Below are 19,710 nucleotides of genomic sequence, written 5' to 3'. Positions count from 1 at the left end.
CATTTTCATCTTCTTTATAATAAAAAATTAACTAATAAATTACACAATTTGATTAAAACAATAAAGCTTTTTTACCCTTTTCTTGTTAAATATATAATTCCTGCATCTGTAAGAGTGGAAACACCTCTGCGAAATCCTACAGGTAAGGAAAATGCCGATTGACCAAGTTCCTCCTTAAAAGAACTGCAGGATCCCTTTCTTAAATTCAGCTTCCTATAACTTCAGGAAGGTTTTTGCCCCTCTATTTCCACACAGACCATGCTGTCAGTCAGCCCAGCTGCAGTTTTTGATGGCCATCTTGCAGACACTTGTTCTCAACCCAGCATTTGTACTTCACAAAGCTCTTCCCTCAACTTCTCCTCATCATCTTCACTGCATCCTAATTGCTCTCAGAAGGAAGGAGTCTTTGTCAGAAGCTTTTTCCCAGTCTGCTCTCTCCTCCATATGTCTGGCAGTTTGTGTTGTGTTTTAGGTGATTTGTCACCGAATGGATTTTGAGACAGGGAGAGAGCTTGTTCCTACAGCTGTACACATTCAGCTGAGAATTAGGACAAAATCATTTGAATTCAGTGAGGAGGCTGACTTTTTCTTGGAGCATTCTGCTTTAATCCTATTTGCATTTTCATAAGAAGCCAGTTCCTGCTGAACAGCAAGATGAGGATGGTACAAGGTCTCCTAAGGGGCTCTTTTCTGAATCCATTCATGAAAAAACTTACTCATGGGAAAACCAAAACATTGTAAAGGCTTCAAAATGTTCAAAACAAGAAAGGAACAAATCTGCATGTAATACTTAATGAAACACTACTGTCCATGAAAATGTCAGCAAGGCAACGAACTTGTCCTTCTTCCCATCTCAGCTGTAAAAATCATATTGAAGGTGAATCCCAGGAGCAGTGCAACTTCTGACAGTATTTCTTAACATGCTGGAAAGAGAGACCTAAGCCTTGGAAGACTCAAACATGAGAGCAAGGAGATTTTCTGGCTAGAATTATCTTGCTGTTGAGACAAGCTGTATCTCCTTTTATGTATAGACAGATCTCAATACAAGTATAATAACCAAAGCATCCCTGTTTTACCCTGTTTCCAGCACAAACCCAAAACACAGCCCGACACCAGCTTCTGTCCCAAACCAGCACAAGTCATTACTGATTAACAGAGGAATTACCACAGAGTTTGCAAAAGAAAATGTCCTCCCCCATTTCTAAGAGGAAGTTCTGCTTGGTCTGCTAAAAGAAAGATCATGAAATTAATTAGAGGCCTTTCCTCCAGATAAGTGCATGTGGTTCACTAACACTAATGAGAAAAAGCCTTTTGTAGTGGTGGGAGAAAAATATACCTCATGTGCAATTAGACATACATGGCTCAGTTAAAAAAAAATCACCAAAACCCAAAATCATTGCTGCCTCAGTCCAGGTCAGTGATGGATACGAGGACCAGGAGTGATAATTTACTCCCCAGAAAATGGAGAGTGGTAAAACTGCTGTCCAAGCTCACAGGCATCCCTCTTCTATTCCATTTGTATTTTGCTGGAACCAAGAGTTTGGGCCTGCAGGCTTTAAAGCATGTCATAAAGACACTGAAATTTGGAAGTCCCATTGGCTTCTAGTGGAGAACCTGACACAGAAGAATAAAAACCAGAAAGATGAGCATGAAGCCACACTAAGAGTGAGTCTAAAGCTAGAGGCATACTGTATTTCCACTTCAATTTTGAGTCCCAAAGGGCCTGTTGCTCTCATTTCTGTGATGACTCATGTTTTCCCCTGGCAATTTAGAGCTAATCTGTTAGATTGATTGGGTATTTTTCCTTTTTTGTACCTTTGGTTCCCATTCTGTCCATTGTGTTTGATCTCTCTCCTTCCTTTGTCATTCACTGCCTTTCTTTTTTTCCCCTCCCGTGATCAAATTATTCCTTATGAGCATTCCACAGGATATTAAAGCAGTCAATGCTTAAACACACATCCACAAATATAAACAGGGGAGATCATGCATGCTGCACTGGAGAAATTGGTCACAGGTACTTGAATTAATAGAGGTAGAAGATTGTCAGTATCTGTGTGTTTGAGCTTGTTTTCAGCTAGCTAGGATTTAATACAAGATTCAAGAAGAACTTGTACAACAGGAATTGTGGCTGAAACCAGGAATGGTAGCTTCAGGCTGCTCCTGGAAAACATCAACGTGCTAGGAAAAGCATTTCTCTGAAATAACCAATTTTCCTAACACATCAAATGTTGTCACAGTACTGACTAGGATTATTACCAGGGATGAAAACCACAAAACAACAGCTCTGACCTTCAATAAATCTCAACCTATATTGCACTGTAACACTCTTTACATCTTTCAAAAGCAGAAATCATAAGTAAAAAGGAAAAGAGCTGTGCCATCATCACAACCACTTTTCATAGTTTGGAAAAATGTGGTAAAGATTGAGAACTATCCCTATGGGGGAGAAAATGGGGACCCAGAGGAAATCCGCCTCCAGAAATGATGGCAAGATTGCACATGGCACCAAGGAAGGAGCGTGGCGTGGCCCCTGTTTTAGAGAAGTTCTTCAGAGCATGCCAAATTCCCAATTTCTCTTTGATACGGCTGCAGTGATTATCATAGCCTGCATCCCATCCCAAGAGCTCCATATGTGACATTTCCTACTTTGCATAAATTCACAGGGAGGCTGCAGTTCATATGTTTCCTCAAAAATGTCTCAGCGTGGATCTCAGAGATGCAGACTTACAGAAGCTGGGTTACATGGAGTGACTTTCATATCCATGTTTCATTCACATCAAATACTTCATTTCTTTGACATATATCACAAATCAGGCTTTCGGTCTTGTCACTGAACTTTCATTAGATGCCTAAGGAAAAGCTTTATAAATGGTGTTGCATTTAATTTTACACTATCCTTGCTCACCACAAGTGCACAGTAAAATAAGTGTTTCATAGCTCTAGAATTGAAGAAAATGCTCTGATTTTAAACACGTGAGCAGGAAAAACAGTAATTAAATCTTTTTACTATGAATATATTCGATATATTAAAAATTTGATGCAAATTAATTGTTATTAATTTTTATTGGTAATATTTTCCTTATTTTATTCATATATTTTAGAGAAAAAAAACATTAATTGCAATCCGAGGTACCCATATTCACTAAAAGTAGCAACGCCGTGTATCTATATGAATATGTATGGATGTTGTAATGGTATCTTGACTACACACCTCCATCTGTGTGTGGAATGCTGTGTTCTGCCATGCTGGCTGCTCTGTGCTACGTCCCTGAGCTGACTGCCCCAGGCTGAGCGCAGGAATTCCAAACACTGCCAAGTCTGGAGTGGCAACAAGTCCAAAGGCACATTGGCAAAAGCCATATTGCTGCTTTTCTCACTGGCAAGGGATAAACTGACAGTGCTAAGTCATCCTCAGAACTAACTGGAAAATATGCTTGAATTTACATGTTTAGAACTCTATACTCAAAAAAAAAATCCCAAAATCTTGTCTCCATTTAAATTCCTGTCACCATTTTTTTAGTGATCTCATTTTCTCAGTGAGAAAGTTGCAAATCCTCTTATAGAAAGGCACAAGTGATATCTGCAGCTTTACCACAATTTGTTGGTCAAGAAAAGAATAAAAAATTCCCTGTCTCCAGCTTGTCAGATGCACTATACATTTCACATTCTCTAAAACAGATATAGATTTTAGAAAAGTCAGTGTGATGCTTTTTCCAAAAGAAATGTCACTTCAGAAAACACTCCTTTAAAATATAGTTATGCATACATTAAGAAAATTATATACTATCAGCTTCTTTTTTGATTAAGTGTTCTTTTAGAAGAAAGACTGTATGCAAACCAATTCATACAATCAGTTACAATATTTAACATCACTTCATCAAGAAAAGCAGTCCAGAAGTAATCTTCCTAAGATGATACCACACAAATTACACCAGACTTCCTTTAGAATTTGATTAGGTGAAGAGATAAATCATAATCAGTGCTTGTTATCTCTGCAGTCTATTTTTACTAACAATAACCTTCCCAACGTGAGAAACAAGAAATCTGCATTTAAAGTCAGTTATTGTTAATCTAATGAAAATTCTGCCTTTTAAAGCATCATGACTCAACTCAGCTTCCCTATTTCTGTTGGGTTTAGACTGACTCATTACTTCTCAGAGGACAGATCCTTGCAACAATGCTTCATTCTGCAAAGTGCTCAAGATGCTGATGATCATCTGTGCAAGATTTATTTTTGCTTTGCAACAAATAAAGCCCATTTGGAAATCCAGATGTTTAGTGTTACTCATCAACCACAAAGGCTTAAATCCCACTGAATTCCAGTTCAATGCCATTGGTTGCCTATTACATAATATAACAAACAGCAAAGATTTGTTTTAGACCAATTTTCTCATTACACACTAATAATGAGTGAATAATAATGAAAACCCAATAAAGACTCCAACTCATTCAGCTGTTAAAATGAGCCAGATTTGAAATACTGGAATCTGCTGAGAGTCTGTCCTTCCTACAAGTGCATAATTGACATCTACTTAAAAAAGAAAAATCATACTATTAAATGATAAAGAATTACCTAGCTAATGTACATTTAATTAAGCATACACTCCTAGCATAATATTTTAATATTCTACTCTGTTTATTCCAGTGCAGAGAGATTTTGTTTTAATAAATTGATAGAGATGTCACTTATCATGCGTCCTGCTAGCCCTTAATTGGAAATAATTTATTATATTTACCAAAAGTTGCAGTTAAAAAGAGGAGGACCACCAAATTTCTCAGAAATCATAGTATTTAAGTGAACCCTGGAGCACAGGGTGATGGGGTGGGATTTTTTTTGTTTTTTCCAGAACCCTTTGTACGTTAACATTTTTCTTTAAAATAAAAGCTTCTAGAATTGGTTTAAAATATGCAATTATGAAATATTGGGACAAAGATTCTACAGTATAATCAGCAGGTTTTTTCAGAGTGATGCATTAAAAAATAAACCCTATTGTCCAGTGTTTCTGCTCCAGGCTATTTTGCTGGTAATCAGGATTCTCATTTATTTGATAGCCTAACACACCAGTTTTGTTCCATATGGAAAATTCTACTGAGGAAATGCAATTATAGAATTCATCAGTACTATTTGGGTAGCTTGTGCTGTTTCTATATTTTAAATCAAGTTTTTGGCGTCTTGTTCAAATAAATGGAAGGGTTATTTCTATCTGCAAGGGAAGGAGTTTTAATAATGAGTGTCTGTCCTCAGTTTAGCCCTTGGATGTGATTCCTCATGGAGGAACAGCAGGTTCCCTTTCGATTCTTTACAGAGGGACCCAAAAGACCCCAAAGAGATTTACTACTCAATGCACAACTTTAAATATGCCCAATTCATAAACTTGTCTCATCACATAACTGTCTCTTAATTTCCAAAAATGGAAATGATCAGTTTGCCAAATACTGTGGAGTGTAAGCTCAGCCTTGACATGGAAAGACACCTGGAGCTGAACATCAAATACAAAACAATTCTTCATTGCTCACACTCAGTTCATGCCACAAAAGGTCACTGAGCAGAGTCATGAGATTGAAATTTGATCACTGAGCAAATTCATGGGATTTGAAATTTGATCCCTGAGCCAACCCATGAGATTTGAAATTGGATTTTTGAATAAAGTCATGTGATTGAAATTTGATCACTGAGCAAAGTCATGTAGTTGATATTTGATCACTGAGCAAAGTCAAAGTCATGTGATTGAAATTTGATCACTGAGCAAAGTCATGTGATTGAAATTTGATCACTGAGCAAAGTCATGTGATTGATATTTGATCACTGAGCAAAGTCATGTGATTGATATTTGATCACTCAGCAAATTCAGGGGATTTGAAGCTTGATCCCTGAGCAAACCCATGTGATTTGAAGCCCAACCCCACCCCAGCTGGTGAGAGCTATGCCCAACATAATCCTTTCATTGATTTTCCTTTCAATTAAATGAAATTCAGTAATTTTTCATTCAGCAGTTCTCCCTTTAATACATTTGCCACATATTTTTTTCTTATTTATGAATGTAAGTGCATGAATTCAATATCTTGGCAATGTTTTTAATGAAGCCTGCTAAAAAGCATTAATTGTTGAGATTTAGTAGAGAAAATGATGTATGTTAAGCTCTTTTGATAATTGCTGTGTCTGAATTAAAAGTTTAATTTTCTGTCTTGATTTTGAGAATTACTGGAGTAGTTTATATTGTATTATTACACCTTTTTCCCCCTGAATTTAGAAAAGCTCATAGCATCATACCTTTATTTCTTGTATATGCTTCATGAAAGTATGATTATAGTTAACTTTAATTTAAATTTGAGAATAAAATGTGTTTTTCTCTTAATAAGTTCCCTTCAAGATTACAGCCCCATGTTATGCATTTTAGGGTGAAATAATTGCACACATATATCAGATCCAGCACAGTGGGGTTAGATATAAGAAAAAAAAACCCTGAAAACCAAGGTGTAATTGAAGTATGTTAAGTAAATTAACACAAAGGTATTTAATGGACATAGAAGTGCAACTCAATCTTCCTCTCCTGTTCATTTATTTGCTTTTCATTATTACAATTCTGTCTCAAGGTGTAATAGTGAAAAAGCAAATTTTAGCCAAAAACCTCACTCTGTAGCTTTTACCATGAGTTTGTTACAAATATGGTATACGTAGTAAGCCTGCTGCTGTGAACACAAAACTAATAGAAATACAATATTTTAACTTGTAAAGGTCTCTCTTGGAGCATCTTCTATGAGAAACTGAAAACATCACAAACAGGTAAATGCCAACCAAGTGTCCCAGTTGCAGGTTGCTTAAATTTATCAGAGGAGGCAACAAGGAGCTAGCATCTTCTCCCAGACTTAAACAAAAAAGTTGGAAATTTGGTTTATTTGCATATAAGTATGAAAACCGTAAGAACTTAATCTTTGCTTTAAGGGAAAATATTCAAAAGACCATTACCTGTGGAGCTGCTGGGCCCTTTGTAGATTGGGTCAAACTAACCTTGAAATACTGATTAGATAAAATTAATAATGCATTTGCTCCTGCAATGCTGGTTACCCATACTTTAATGTAGGAAAGGCCATCCTCAGTGTTTTTATAGACTCACCAAGAACACGTATTAGCACAGCAGTCTGTCTGGTTGCAGCAGAAATACAATTATGTAAATGAGATGTGTGTTCCCTGAAGACTGCTAATAGAATGATTGACCTATATAGTGTTTAATTTGTTCTCATGCTTTCTCTTTATTGTCTTCCAGCTGCACCAGAAATTAAAACTTGTTAAACTGCATCACTCCCCAGTTCTGTATCAAAGGTGCTTGTGTCACGGTGTGTCAAAAGCAATTCATACTTTGCATGCTCCTTATCACCAGCAAGACATTGAGGGTTGGTTGGTTTTTATTTATTTTTTTTAACCAAATTAGTGCCTCTATAGATCCTGTGTGTTAGAAACATGGGAAAAGATCTCAATTTATAGTCAAGAGTAGTAATAATAATAATAACCATAATAAAATGGTGTTTAGGAATACATCAAGGAATGGGTAATAAGCTAAAAAGAAGAATCTTTTTTTAAAATAAAGTAGGGAAATTGCAAGGATTTCCCTGGTTTTATTTAAGAGCTATCTAAATATTCTCTGTCAATACATTGGGGTGCTTTATCTACTCAGCAAATCAAAGTTCAAGCAGGGCAAGAAAAAATTGTCAGTAGTTGTCAGTGGGCTGTTGGTGACACCATCATAATTTGCAGACAAGGCTTATTTTGCTTCACTGTAGCAATTTCTTATTCACAATTTTTTTACAGTTGATTCCCATAAATGTTTGCAGAGAGGTAAAATGTAAGTGCTAAATGAGATATTAAATAACACACATTTAACTGTAGTTGCTAGTCAGAAAATGGATTTGCTTAGCATTAAATAACAAATTTTAGATAAAAATGACCAGAACAACTTAACTGTGCCAAGCTGATAAGTGATAAGATGACAATCTAAGCAGAAAATAGTATTATTTCTTTGACTGCATCATTGCTCATGTATATCAGCAATATTTAGGACCACATCCCTCTCAAGGGATCTCAAAACATGTTCAGCCCTTTAGAATCCTAAAAAACTCTTGTGTGTGAATTACACCTGTCTTTTGAGGTTCAACAGGTCATGAAACTAAAGCAGTCAAGGGGGTGCAAAATTCTCTGTAGTTTGGGGAGCTACAACATGCACCCAAATTAATGTTCAAATGGTGTTTGCACTTTGACATTTTAAATCTGCTGCCAGTGGCATTGGAGCCTAAGATCAATTGTCAGGTTCTGGCCCACACTGCCTGGGATTAGCTGTATTTTTTAACCAGCTTTGTTTTTGTGTGCTTGTTTATAGCAAATTTGCTTTTCTTAAGCTGTAGCTATTTGATGGGAAACTAAGCAAGAAGGGAAAAGGACATGCAAACACTCACACTGAGCTGCAATGTTCAGCAGACGTCAGAGGGTGAAGGAGCAGGGCACAAGGTCCAACAGCAACACAAGGTGGTGCCTGGGCTGGGTTTGGGGGGCTCCAGGATTGGCTTTCTGTGAGAAGCTGCCGAAAACCATCCCTGTGTCTGATGGGATTCAGGTCAGCCAACTCCAAGACCCCACGGAGACTCATTCTGGAGCAATTTGCGAAGCACTGCAGCCCTTGGGAAGGACTCGTGGTGGAAATGTTTGGGGAGAAGGCTGAATCCCTGTCTAGAGCAAAACAATCAGCATGGGAGAGGATTGATACAGAGAGGGATTTCCACTTATCCTGAAACGAATGAACTGCAGCAGGTCCACAAAAAAGGACAAAAACAGGAAAAGGAGATTTAACTTCAGAGGTCAACGACGTACCCCCAGGACTACCTTAAACTATGAACTTCAGGGAGTTCAGAGAGAGCCCAGTGTCCCAGCCTTACAGCCTGGTCACCAGAGAGATGAACTGCTCTGCAGGGCACTTCCAGCAATTTATCCTCTGGAAGATTCTCAGCTGAAGGCTCCCACTGAGCTGTGACATTTAATACTCTCATATGTATTGAAAAACATTCTTGATACACATTCCCAGCTCAGACTAAGCATTCAGATTAGGAGAGAAGAATTTCAGATATTGAAATTGTAAATGGAGATAACAGTTGAAAATGTCAGCTGTATCTGAAAGAAAAATCATTTGACAAGATGGATTCATTAACTCTTCATTCTTTGATAAAATGATTTCCTGTTGTGTTTTTCAGATATTTACACCTCTCAAATACTGGGACTCATTAAGGTTGTTTGGTTTTTTATCTCCCTCCCCAAGAAGACACCACTGACAGCAAAGCAGCTGTAAACAGCAGCCTGAGACACCTGGCAAAAAGTGTGTTCACAGATTCTGAACAGGTCAGTGACACGTTAACATGCCAGGAGAAGGAAATACTGCAGGCATTGCTGTGAGTGGAATCTACATTGAGAAATCTGGCACAGAGGTACCAGCTCTGCTGAGAGTGCAGCACGAGTGGAAATTCCCCTGAGGAAAACAGAATTGGGAGTTACAGGAGCAGTTATGAGGGACCCACTCCCAGGACACCACTCAGAAATAACCCTGGAGGTGTTTCCATGCCATGGTGTCCATCCTGACACCACCTCAGCATGGGAGGTGCAAGAGGATGTCAAAAACAGGAAAGCAGGTGGCAGATGAACCACTCAATCCCTGTCTGAGCCAGGGAAAACCAGACACTGTAGCAGCCTGTTTTAGGCTTGCTGAGAGTTGAAGTAAGCGAGCTCCAGAGGGGAAGGGGCACCCATCCCCGCTGGATTCCAATGGGATGTGAATGAGCTGTCCAGCAAAGAGGGAATGGGATCTCAGAACTTGCCAGCTGCTGTCCCTTGTCCCCTGTGCTGGGAACAAATTATCCTTTCTAAACTCCTCCTCTGCATAAACCACCCTGGCACAGGGAGATGGTGGAGTGGGTAAAATCAACTCACCCAAAGATTTTGTATAATAAGATCAACTTCCTTTTCACAGCATCTTGCATTCAATTTATTACAGTCATTTCCCTGCAGAAAATTTCAAAATATGTTTTTTTTTCCTATATTTTCTTACTTCCTAAGCTCACCATAGGAGTTGAGAGTTATTAGTGGCCATGCTTGTAAAAAGTGAAATTTAGGACAAATAATTAAGTTTATTGACTGCAATGTCATATTGTGTCACTACCCAATTAAGTCAGTTGTCAAAGTGTAATTCAGGCCATACTGTCTGTTACAGTATAAGTCTTCTAAATCCCACATGATTTATGCAACTCATACTAAAAGTTTTGAATATTCATAACAATCCTCACAATCTGTGGGGATAATAATTCACAAATCATTTAAAATAATTAGTACGTTGGAGGATTTTCATTCTGTGATCAATAATTGAACAGTTAAAGGGGTAAAAATCTGTCAAGTGAATTATTCATGGTAAATCTCACCCACTGCAAGCAAAAACTTCAAAGAACAGGGCCCCGTTCTGCTCCCTCAGACAAGGAACCCTGGACTGCCAGGGTTGCAGATCCCCTGAGGAAGAGCTCAGGTTCAGTATTTTGTGGGAATCATATGAGAACTAAAAAATAGAGAACTTAGCACAGGCCACATAAGCCAGGGTCAAACAGACAAGAGCAGCTTTATCAATAAACTGGATTCCGTGGCTCAGTGCCAATATTCTGCATTTCCATGTACAGAACCAAATCAGAGCCAAATTTAATGATCCCATTGGCAGACACGGGGAGTGCCACCCAGCCACTCAACCCAAGCATTTTTTGAGTCTTTTGCTGAGAAATACAAAGTGTGAAGGCTCCGGACAACAGAACTAAGGCTATTTTCATTAACAAATAACCCCTCTCTCTTTTTTTCAATGTATCTTTGCGCTACAGAGATGTAACAGAAGTTTTGAATCATTGTTTTTAAGCCAATTACCTAGTTTGTGGTTATTTTGTTTTCCTCTTCCAAGTGCTGTTAATTGTCATTATCTACTGATTAGATAAAGAGTACAGAAGTCTGGAATCCTTTGCTGGAGGTTCCAGATGTATTTTTTTTAAATTCAAAAATAGTTGCAAATGTCATTCATTAACATAAAATTACATTTCAAAATTACATTATTAATAGAAAAATGAAGATTAATAGAATACCATTAGAAGACATGGATTTTCTAGCTTTATTAAATCAGTCTCCTAGGAACAAATTGTGTTAGGAGGAGATAATCTCACTGAATATTCCTATGCATGTGCTGAAGATTATTTTTTATTAGCTCAATATATTAAGGCTACAGTCATGTGCAAGAATTAGTATCCTGATTTCTTATCACAAGTGGTACAGAGCACCAAGGCAGTGCTCTGCAATGAGTGCTTTGCTAAGGAATATCTTATTCATGGTTTAGAGAAGAAGAAAGATGATTACAATTTGTAAATTGCTAAATTCATTTTAGAAGAGAAAAAACACAGACAGGAAGCAGAAATGAAAGATATGGAAGGCTTCTTGTTTGGTATAACACAGGGTATAAATAAATCACTGCATCTCTGAAAGTATAGAAGTTTCCCCTCACCTAACCTCCATCCAGTCACTCTGAGGAGGAGATAGAAGAAAATGATGGATCTTTCCTCATCCTTACTATTTTCTATTTCACAATCTGGAACGAACAGATGAAAATCTCATGTGATGAGATTTTAATGTCATGAAATATGGAAGACAGTTAAGACAGGAATCCTGATCTGGGTACCTGAAAACTCTAAAGCACTATTCTACAAAGCTCACTGTAAATAGAGGATTTTGAAATCCTTTTACATAATTTGTACCTCTGTTTCTGTTCTGGAGGAAATAGAGCTTGCTCTTAAGTTTAATAAATTCATTCACAGGCTAAAAGGAAACACCAGGAACAGAAAGTTTAAAGGAGCATTGGGAATAGCTGCTTACAACAATACAGCTAAAATAAAACCTCTGTGAGGGGCTGAAATGCAGACTCTTTGCTCAGGGCTTAACCAATACTTTAGAGTTGGCATCTGTGACAAATTGGTTCTGGATTATTAGTCAGACTTCAGGCTATTGTTGAGGCATCAATCTCTCATTCCATGGCATCTGCTCATTCACTAACCTGTGCAGCTCTGTGTCAGAAAGTCAATTTTTGTCCAAGGATTTGATAGATGTTAATGTGATTGTTTCAGCCTCCATCCTTTTGTTCTAGTGATGATGGCTCAAGCTTTACTCTGCAGAATCTTTTACGACTGAAGCTCGATTGGATAATAAGGCACAAGTTTTGAATCCATCTCCCCCTCTCTTTTGCCAAAGAACAGATTTCTCTGCTTAAGATGCAATTCAGCAACCAAAACCCAAAGAAACTGAGCAGAATTTCTCCCTGTGCCAGGCTGGAACGTTGTGTTGTTGACAGCTGGTGCTTTTTGGTGGAGTGTGGGCTGATGGATCCCACCTCGATGTCTCTGGGACCCAGGACATTTCCTGTGACACTGCTTCTGGATTGAGATTTATTTTATTTGATTCAATATTGCATTTTATTTACTTACACTTTTATAGTAAGAGGGATAATGCAAGTTTTGGAAATGTTTGACTTAAAATGGGATGAATTTTACAAGCTTTTACTTGGGTTACCCTAACTGTAAGAATATGGTTTAGAAAGAAAAATGATGATATGTTTCCCATTCTTTTCCATTATCACTCAGTGAATTAATATCTGGTTTTAGCTGTAAATACCAGTTGAGAGATATCTGATTAAATGACTAACCAAGCATTAATAAATTTTCATTACTGTGTGAGATAAATTATATATTAACATAAGATCCTTTATGATAGCTCGTCACCTTTTAAAAACACAGTGTCTATCCCAATTATTTTTTAAATCAGCACTGTAAATGCTGATGTAACTCATGTAAATGTTACTAATTTTAATGCTCATATTCAGCACTGTGGAATCAAAATCAAAAACATATAGTGGAAAAATCAACCTCACTTGACAATTATTTGTAATTTGACAAATTATCTGATGGAATTCTTTTCTAAAAGTGAAGACTTCATCTTTAGATCTTTAAGGAGAGAAGAGCTATTTCATATAAAGTGAAGCTCGCTGTAAAACTGTAACACACAGAATTATTTTAGTTTTCAAAATGTCTCAAACAGGGAGAAGTGGTTCGTGTGCAATGTGTGGCACAGACTGCAGTTCCAGGATAAAATTGATATCTGTCGGGTGCTGTGGTCCCCCTAATTAGTATTACTGCTCTTACATATCTGTCAAACACAGGATGGACCAAAAAAAACCTAATTAGCTGTTTAAACTCATTTCTGTGCCATGTTTAATCTTGAGCTTGTCACATTTAAATTTCTTTAAACCTTAATAATATTCAAGATCATGCACTCGTGTTAAAGGCAACATGTGTTTGAGCAATAATGAATGGCTGATGGGGAAGTATTCATTATGACTCAGACAACTTTTTTTCTTTATTTATCCAGGTCAGTCATTTATCTTTTCTATAAGATTTATGAGGGTGTTTTATCCAAACTATTGGAAGACTAAAATCTAATAACTTGTTTTGCATTTCATATGTTGCTAATTCAGCCACACTCTTGATCACTAATATAATAATTTTAATATCCACCTGAAAAGAAGTGCTTAATACAAATATTTAATTTGTATTTCACATTAAGCATACAGACTAGCTTAATTGCATTCAAAGACCAAAATATCTGGTAAAAATTCACTGGGACTTCTTTGTAAATATTTTTCAAGGAAACTCTAGATGTGAAGCTACTTCAGTTGTTGATATCAAGAGGTAAAAACTCTCTGCAATAAAGTGATATTAAGAACTGCCATAATTTAGTATTTGCATATTTGGTTTCACATTCTAAAAAGCAGCTGCAGATGTTTGCTACTCTGAGATGTGCTCCCCGTCCCTTTTAAGCATTGGTAATTTAATAAATGTTTTTAAAAAACCATGTTATTAAGAAGCAATGGAAAGTCATACCAGAAACAGAGCAGTGGTTACTGTACAACACTTGCATTAAAGTTTTATACATAAAGTGGATGTAGGAATTCTTCTTGGAGGGAAATTGGGCGGTTAATTTTCAAGGCTCCTTAATGCTTTTGTCAAACAAAGCTGGATGCAGAACACGGGCAAGAAAGGCCTTCAAGAGCTTTTCATAGAAAACTGATGAAAACTAAACGAAAAGTAATAAAAACCAAACTACAGCAGAGCTGTACCTCAGTGTGCAACACAAGAATCAGACTTGGGCATCTCCAGAGGCTTAGACCAGATGCTGAGAAGGATTTTTTCAGGTAACATCACTGATGTTTCCAAATAGTTTTGAGCTGCTGAGCCTTAGAGCTGCAGTCATGAAAAGGCACATGGACAAATGTCACATGCCACATGAAATGAACAGCCACATTCCTAAGGCTTGTCCTGGTAAAGAGCAGTGCTAATATAACATAAAAAGGCTATTTTCTGTTTCTCTAGACAGCTCCTAAATAAATACATGCCTGCAAAATTTTCAAACTCCTAAAACATGAATGCCACTAATGCCTCGTGGGGACTGTGCCAACAGAAATAAATTTAAGACAAACGCTTTGTATATTCACCAACCCTGCACACCTCCTGTCATCTGTCACGTAAAGCCATTAAACGACACGAGGGGTTATCAAGAAGACCTTTTTCTCCTTTTCTGATGAGGTAATAATATTGTAGATCATTTTGGATGCGGATATCTACAGGATGGATGGATGCCCTGCATAGGGCATGTATAAAATAAATTGAAAAAGGATGGTAAAAAAATAGTAGTGGTGCACTAATTGAAATCAATCATTAGATATTTTTGCCTTAATGAAATTAGTTCATGTATTCTGCTTCAGGATCTTAAAGGAAAGAAGAATAATGTGATATTCAAAGTTAGGCAAGGAGTGTCTACTCAGAGGAGAAATGCCTGCAATAAAATCTCCCCCAAAAAGTTCAGAATTCATATTCAAAATGAAAAATCAGTGAACACAGCTATATTGGCATGCTATAATAAATGACTCATTGGTATTGATAGCAAGGTCAGGTTTTTTCATGTTTCATAAATCTTTTTAAATAAATAAGATAAGGAAACAGTTAAAATACTTTTTTCTTCTTTAATTCTCTGTGATCTGAATGGAAATTAGCCAAAAAAGTGTCACCATGAATCCTCTCAATCTTAGCCTAAATTTTCCTGATACATCTAATATTGTTAATTTGAACAAGAAGAATTTGCACTCAATGTTATTGACATACATGTTATGACAGAAGCCTAATTTTTGATTTAGACACCACAAAACTAAACAGGAAGACACCTCCATGTCATGTTGAGTACTTAATTTTTTCCCTCTATTTTTCATTATCTGCCCTGACTAAAGAGGTCGATTCCTATTCTAAAAATGATGTACAGAGAATAAATTAATAATTTGCTGTGTCAATGCATTCTTTTTAAGTGACAAGCTGCAAGTCCTTTTACACTGCTTTGCTGTCCAGATGATAGCACCCAATTTATTCAGGTTATCACATTTTCTAAGCTGTTACCCCTCTGGCAGCTATCACTCTCCATCAGATTCATAGGCCTAAACCAATACTTGATTATTTCTAGATATTTAGGCAGCTGTCCTGTTGATGTCATTTCAAATGAGATTTATTCCTTCTAACAATAAACCCAGTGTTGATTCACTCAGCTTTATGGTCCTGTAATCAGCAGGAAGCAGCTATCAGGTAGTCTCCATTTTATTTAAAATGCATTGATTAGCTCAGCTCATGTTTTTCTTCACTAAATACAATGACAATATGGAGTGAATAGTTTTCCTAGACAATTGCCCCATTTTAATGCTTAGAGGTTGGTAAGAAGATGACGTAAAGTAAAATTCTGATTACAGTCTGTACCAAGACACTTCTCCAGTTTGGCTTTAAGGTTTGACTATGGACTGTTTTAAAATGTGGCTAAAATAGAAAATAAAGTCATTGAAACATTTATTGTGTCCAATGGTGTCAAGTCCCCTCCTTTTAGTAAGGAATAGGATATGTAACAATCACAGCATTTTTAGTTTATTTTTTGCATGTAAATCCATTCCCACATCTGTCTTGTGCCACTTACCACAGAGCCATGGAATGCTTTGGGTTGGAAAGGATCTTAAACACCCTCTAGTTCCAAGCCCCAATTACAATATCTAACCTGAAACCTTAATGCACAAAGCCATTATCTGCTATATTTAGGGCACAAAAAAGCCATAAAATCCTTTGTTTCCCTCTTGTGCAGTGAGCTCATACCCACTGAGGCTGAGCTGGATGTTCAGCTGGTTTCATCAATAAAAATGTAACAAAGAAAGCCCTGCAATGGTGTCACAAGATTTGTGTTTATGGTTCATGTAGCTGCTCCAAGGAGAAGGAGGAAGTCACAAATGAGAGAAAGAAGCAAACCAGGGAATTGTAATGTTGTATGATTTATCTGGGCCCAGAGTAACCTTCACCCTGTACAAGTTCTCTGTCTTAAATCCAGGTTTTAGTGCGCTCCCCCTCTAAACCAGCCGGGTAAATTAGACATTCTTTCTCAAGCATTACTTATAAACCAGGCAGATCAAACCCAACTGGAAGAGGTGTGATGATCACTTGATCTCATTTCCTCATCCGTCCCTACCTGAGCAGAGCACTGGAGACCCTAAACCCCCACCCAAACCATCCCACTGCTCTTTCAAAGTTGTGGCAATTTTGCATCTTGCATTGCTCTTACCTGCCCAGGCCAGGGGCCCAAAGAACAAAGAGCCAGCCCAGGAAATCTGCACTGCAACATTCCAGGCCCACATTCAGGCTTCTAAAGTTGCCACAAAAATAAAATAGCTTGTGCGTTAGAATACGCCATGCTTCTTGGACAATTTCGTCATAATTTGTCATTCATTCTGAGATATTCATTTGTCTAAAAGCAATTTAAGCTTAATTGCTGCATAACCTGAATAATTTAGAAATGCAAATTAGGATAGCATGCAAGCAAGTATGTGTTCATTAATTTCTTTGTTATCACCATCTGTTTAATTAAAAAAATGAGTTTTACTGAATGACAGCTTGCTAACTATATAAACGTTTTCCTTAATTGAAAATGTCTTTTGCAATTGAGGTCAGCATCTGACAAAAATTGTTTGAGCTTTTTCAAAAAACATTTTCTCTAAACAAATTGTTGTATTTTTAAATTCATATTAAAAGCATTGCCAACATATGCAGTGAAATTCAAGAAATGACATCTTCACTTCTTAATGCAAAGCCATAATTTCAGAAAAAAAATCGGTGCTTTGGAAAAGAGATGGTTATTGCATGAAAGATATGTGCGATTTATCATCTTTATTATAGATTTTTTGGAAAACTTTTATAAAATCTAGACTCAAAATATGAATACCTCTGGCAAAAAGAAAGAAAATTGTCTGAAGAAGGAAAGAATGTTTCAGAAGATGGATCATACAATGCAGACTTTTTGTTTGGGAAATAAGCCTCAGGTTAAAGATGTGTTTGTTTCCACTCTTTTCCTTTTTATAGTAAATTACTGGGGTAACTGGGAGATGTATATATTGCCTTTAAATATTTTCTTACTAGACTTAAAAAAAAAAATCATGCAAGGTCATGGTTGTTCCCCCAAACAGTTAGAAAAGGTGACCTCCCAGTGTGGCTGGGTGCCAGACATGAACACAAAGTCAGGGTGACACTGCAAGGCTCAGCCTTGTGACTTGGTAATTCCCTTGCACAAAGTGTCTCTGCCCTCAATGAAATGGTCTTTAGATTTTAATAAGTGTGGTATAAACATCTTCTGACATTTGCAGGCTCTTCCTGAATGTGGAAACAAAAATTGTGATTATCGCTGAAGGCTTTGGGTAACACACAAAGACTGAGCAACTTTCCATGACAGAAGAATCCAAGAGGAACTCATGAGGAATCCCAAACCTGGATCTGCTCTGGCAGGCAAACTTTGTGTGGCTCAGGTGTTCACGGTTATTGTGGGCAGATCCATAGTTTTGTGAAACAGGAAAATTCCCTGTGAACCAAAGAAAGCCTGGTAAATTGCTGCAAGACATTTTTGTTTTCTTGTGATTTGGAGCTACTCGAAAGTGAGTGTGGATATTAATGTGTTTTCAAGGAATTACAGTGAAAATATGTGGGAAATTTAGCAGGTAACCCAGCACAAACACTTATGTGGAAGTACAGAAGGGTGAAAAATTGTGGAGAAAAGCAGCAAAGAATCCCACTGAATGTGAAAATATAAAACCCCAAACAAACAAAAAAATCAAACTACAATTATCAGCATGGGTTTGTCAAAGCTGAACAACCCCAGTGTTCTGAGGTGTTAATTTCTAAGTACCATATCAACATTTTTATGCATCAAAAGATCATTTTGGCTGGATATTTTTTCTCCTTTCACTAGGTGGCAATATTGCATTATATTCCAGTATATAAGCAATGTTTAAATAAACAAGGCACAAAGATAGCCAAGTAAACCATATCAGTGCATTAAAGAAATTAAGGGATAATTAAATAAAAAATTTACTTCAATAGCTTGTATTTCCACAACCTCTCTCAGTAAGAGCTTCACTTAGGTTTTGTCTTTGATAAACCACGTGCCACTTCTTTGGTGGTATAGTGAGATTCAGCACTTTTCCCCCCAAATGATATCAACCCTCCCCCTGCAGCTCCCATTGAGAGCCATTGCAAATCCCTGTTTCTTTGCACACCATAACTAGAGGGAAACCAAAGGCTAAGTGCAAACACACCTAATCTTATTACTCAAAGTCATTAGTAGAGTTTCTTCATTACTCCTGTATATATGTGGTAGCATTGTTTGGGATCCTTACTATGTGACCTTTCTAGTCCTCATAGCTCACTGAATTTTTCTTTACCTCAACAAGAAGTCACATAGAATTAATTGTCTTGAGTTTCAGAGTAAAGATGTGTTTTGTTCCCACTCTTTTCCTGTACCTTTACAGCAGGAGCCAAGTGAAGCAGGAAACATTAGATGAAGCAGAAGACTGATTTATTGGTTAAAGGGAAGGAAAATGTATTACAGAAGAAGAAGGAGAAAGTTGCAGTGACAGAACCTGCATCTGAGGTGTGTTCTAAACATTAATTGGACCAGGAAACAGAACCTCAGTCAAGCCTGCATGCTCAGGTCATTAAGCAAAAGATTTATTTGTAGTTTTTTTTCAGATTCACTAGCTGTGTAACCTTGACAGGAATGATTGAGAGAGTTTGATTTCAGGTGACTGAACACCCATTTGCTTCAGGCATGTTTCTGGTTGGTAGGAAATAAGGTATTTAAGATTCAGCTTTTGAGAGCTGGCAAGAACTAGTGCTAGTGCACACACCCTGCAGAGTCTGGAGAAATTGTTTTAATGATGAAAGGTGATTAGGAACCAGTCCTGATGGCAGCAGCCTCATTTTTCTTCCACAAAGCTACTCTTTTCCCCTAGTAAACTTTTATATGGTGGCAAATCAAAGCAGTCTGAGAAACAGTTCCCTGCCTCCTGGTCCACTTACTATCAAAAGGGCCTGAAAACTCTCTTTGACTTTGAAAAATTCATCTGGTGTGATCAGGACAGGTTTGACTCTGGTACTGCAGCTGCAGCATTTACTGCAGTAAGGGACCCAGTTCTAGACAAGAAGGGGAGCACTTGAGAAAAGCACCACCAGACACATCTCCTTTGGGCACCCTGAACAGAA

At 37.4% G+C, this 19,710-nt stretch overlaps 1 long non-coding RNA gene across 2 annotated transcripts; it reads right to left on the bottom strand.

Annotated features, from left to right (window-relative positions):
• Positions 1–9,752: 9,752 nt before the first annotated feature.
• On the bottom strand, positions 9,753–12,420 carry LOC137482317 (uncharacterized). Of its 2 annotated transcripts, none has more exons than XR_011004007.1 (3): positions 12,108–12,420; positions 11,562–11,645; positions 9,753–10,039 (listed from the first exon to the last, which is right to left on the bottom strand). It is a non-coding gene; the product is annotated as an uncharacterized lncRNA (long non-coding RNA). The 2 variants fall into 2 exon arrangements; XR_011004006.1 differs by having other exon boundaries at positions 11,567–11,645.
• Between the last annotated feature and the right edge of the window lie 7,290 nt (positions 12,421–19,710).

This window comes from Anomalospiza imberbis, chromosome 14 (assembly GCF_031753505.1).
Source record: "Anomalospiza imberbis isolate Cuckoo-Finch-1a 21T00152 chromosome 14, ASM3175350v1, whole genome shotgun sequence".
NCBI lineage: Eukaryota > Metazoa > Chordata > Aves > Passeriformes > Viduidae > Anomalospiza > Anomalospiza imberbis.
This window is presented reverse-complemented; position numbering and strand designations above follow the sequence as displayed.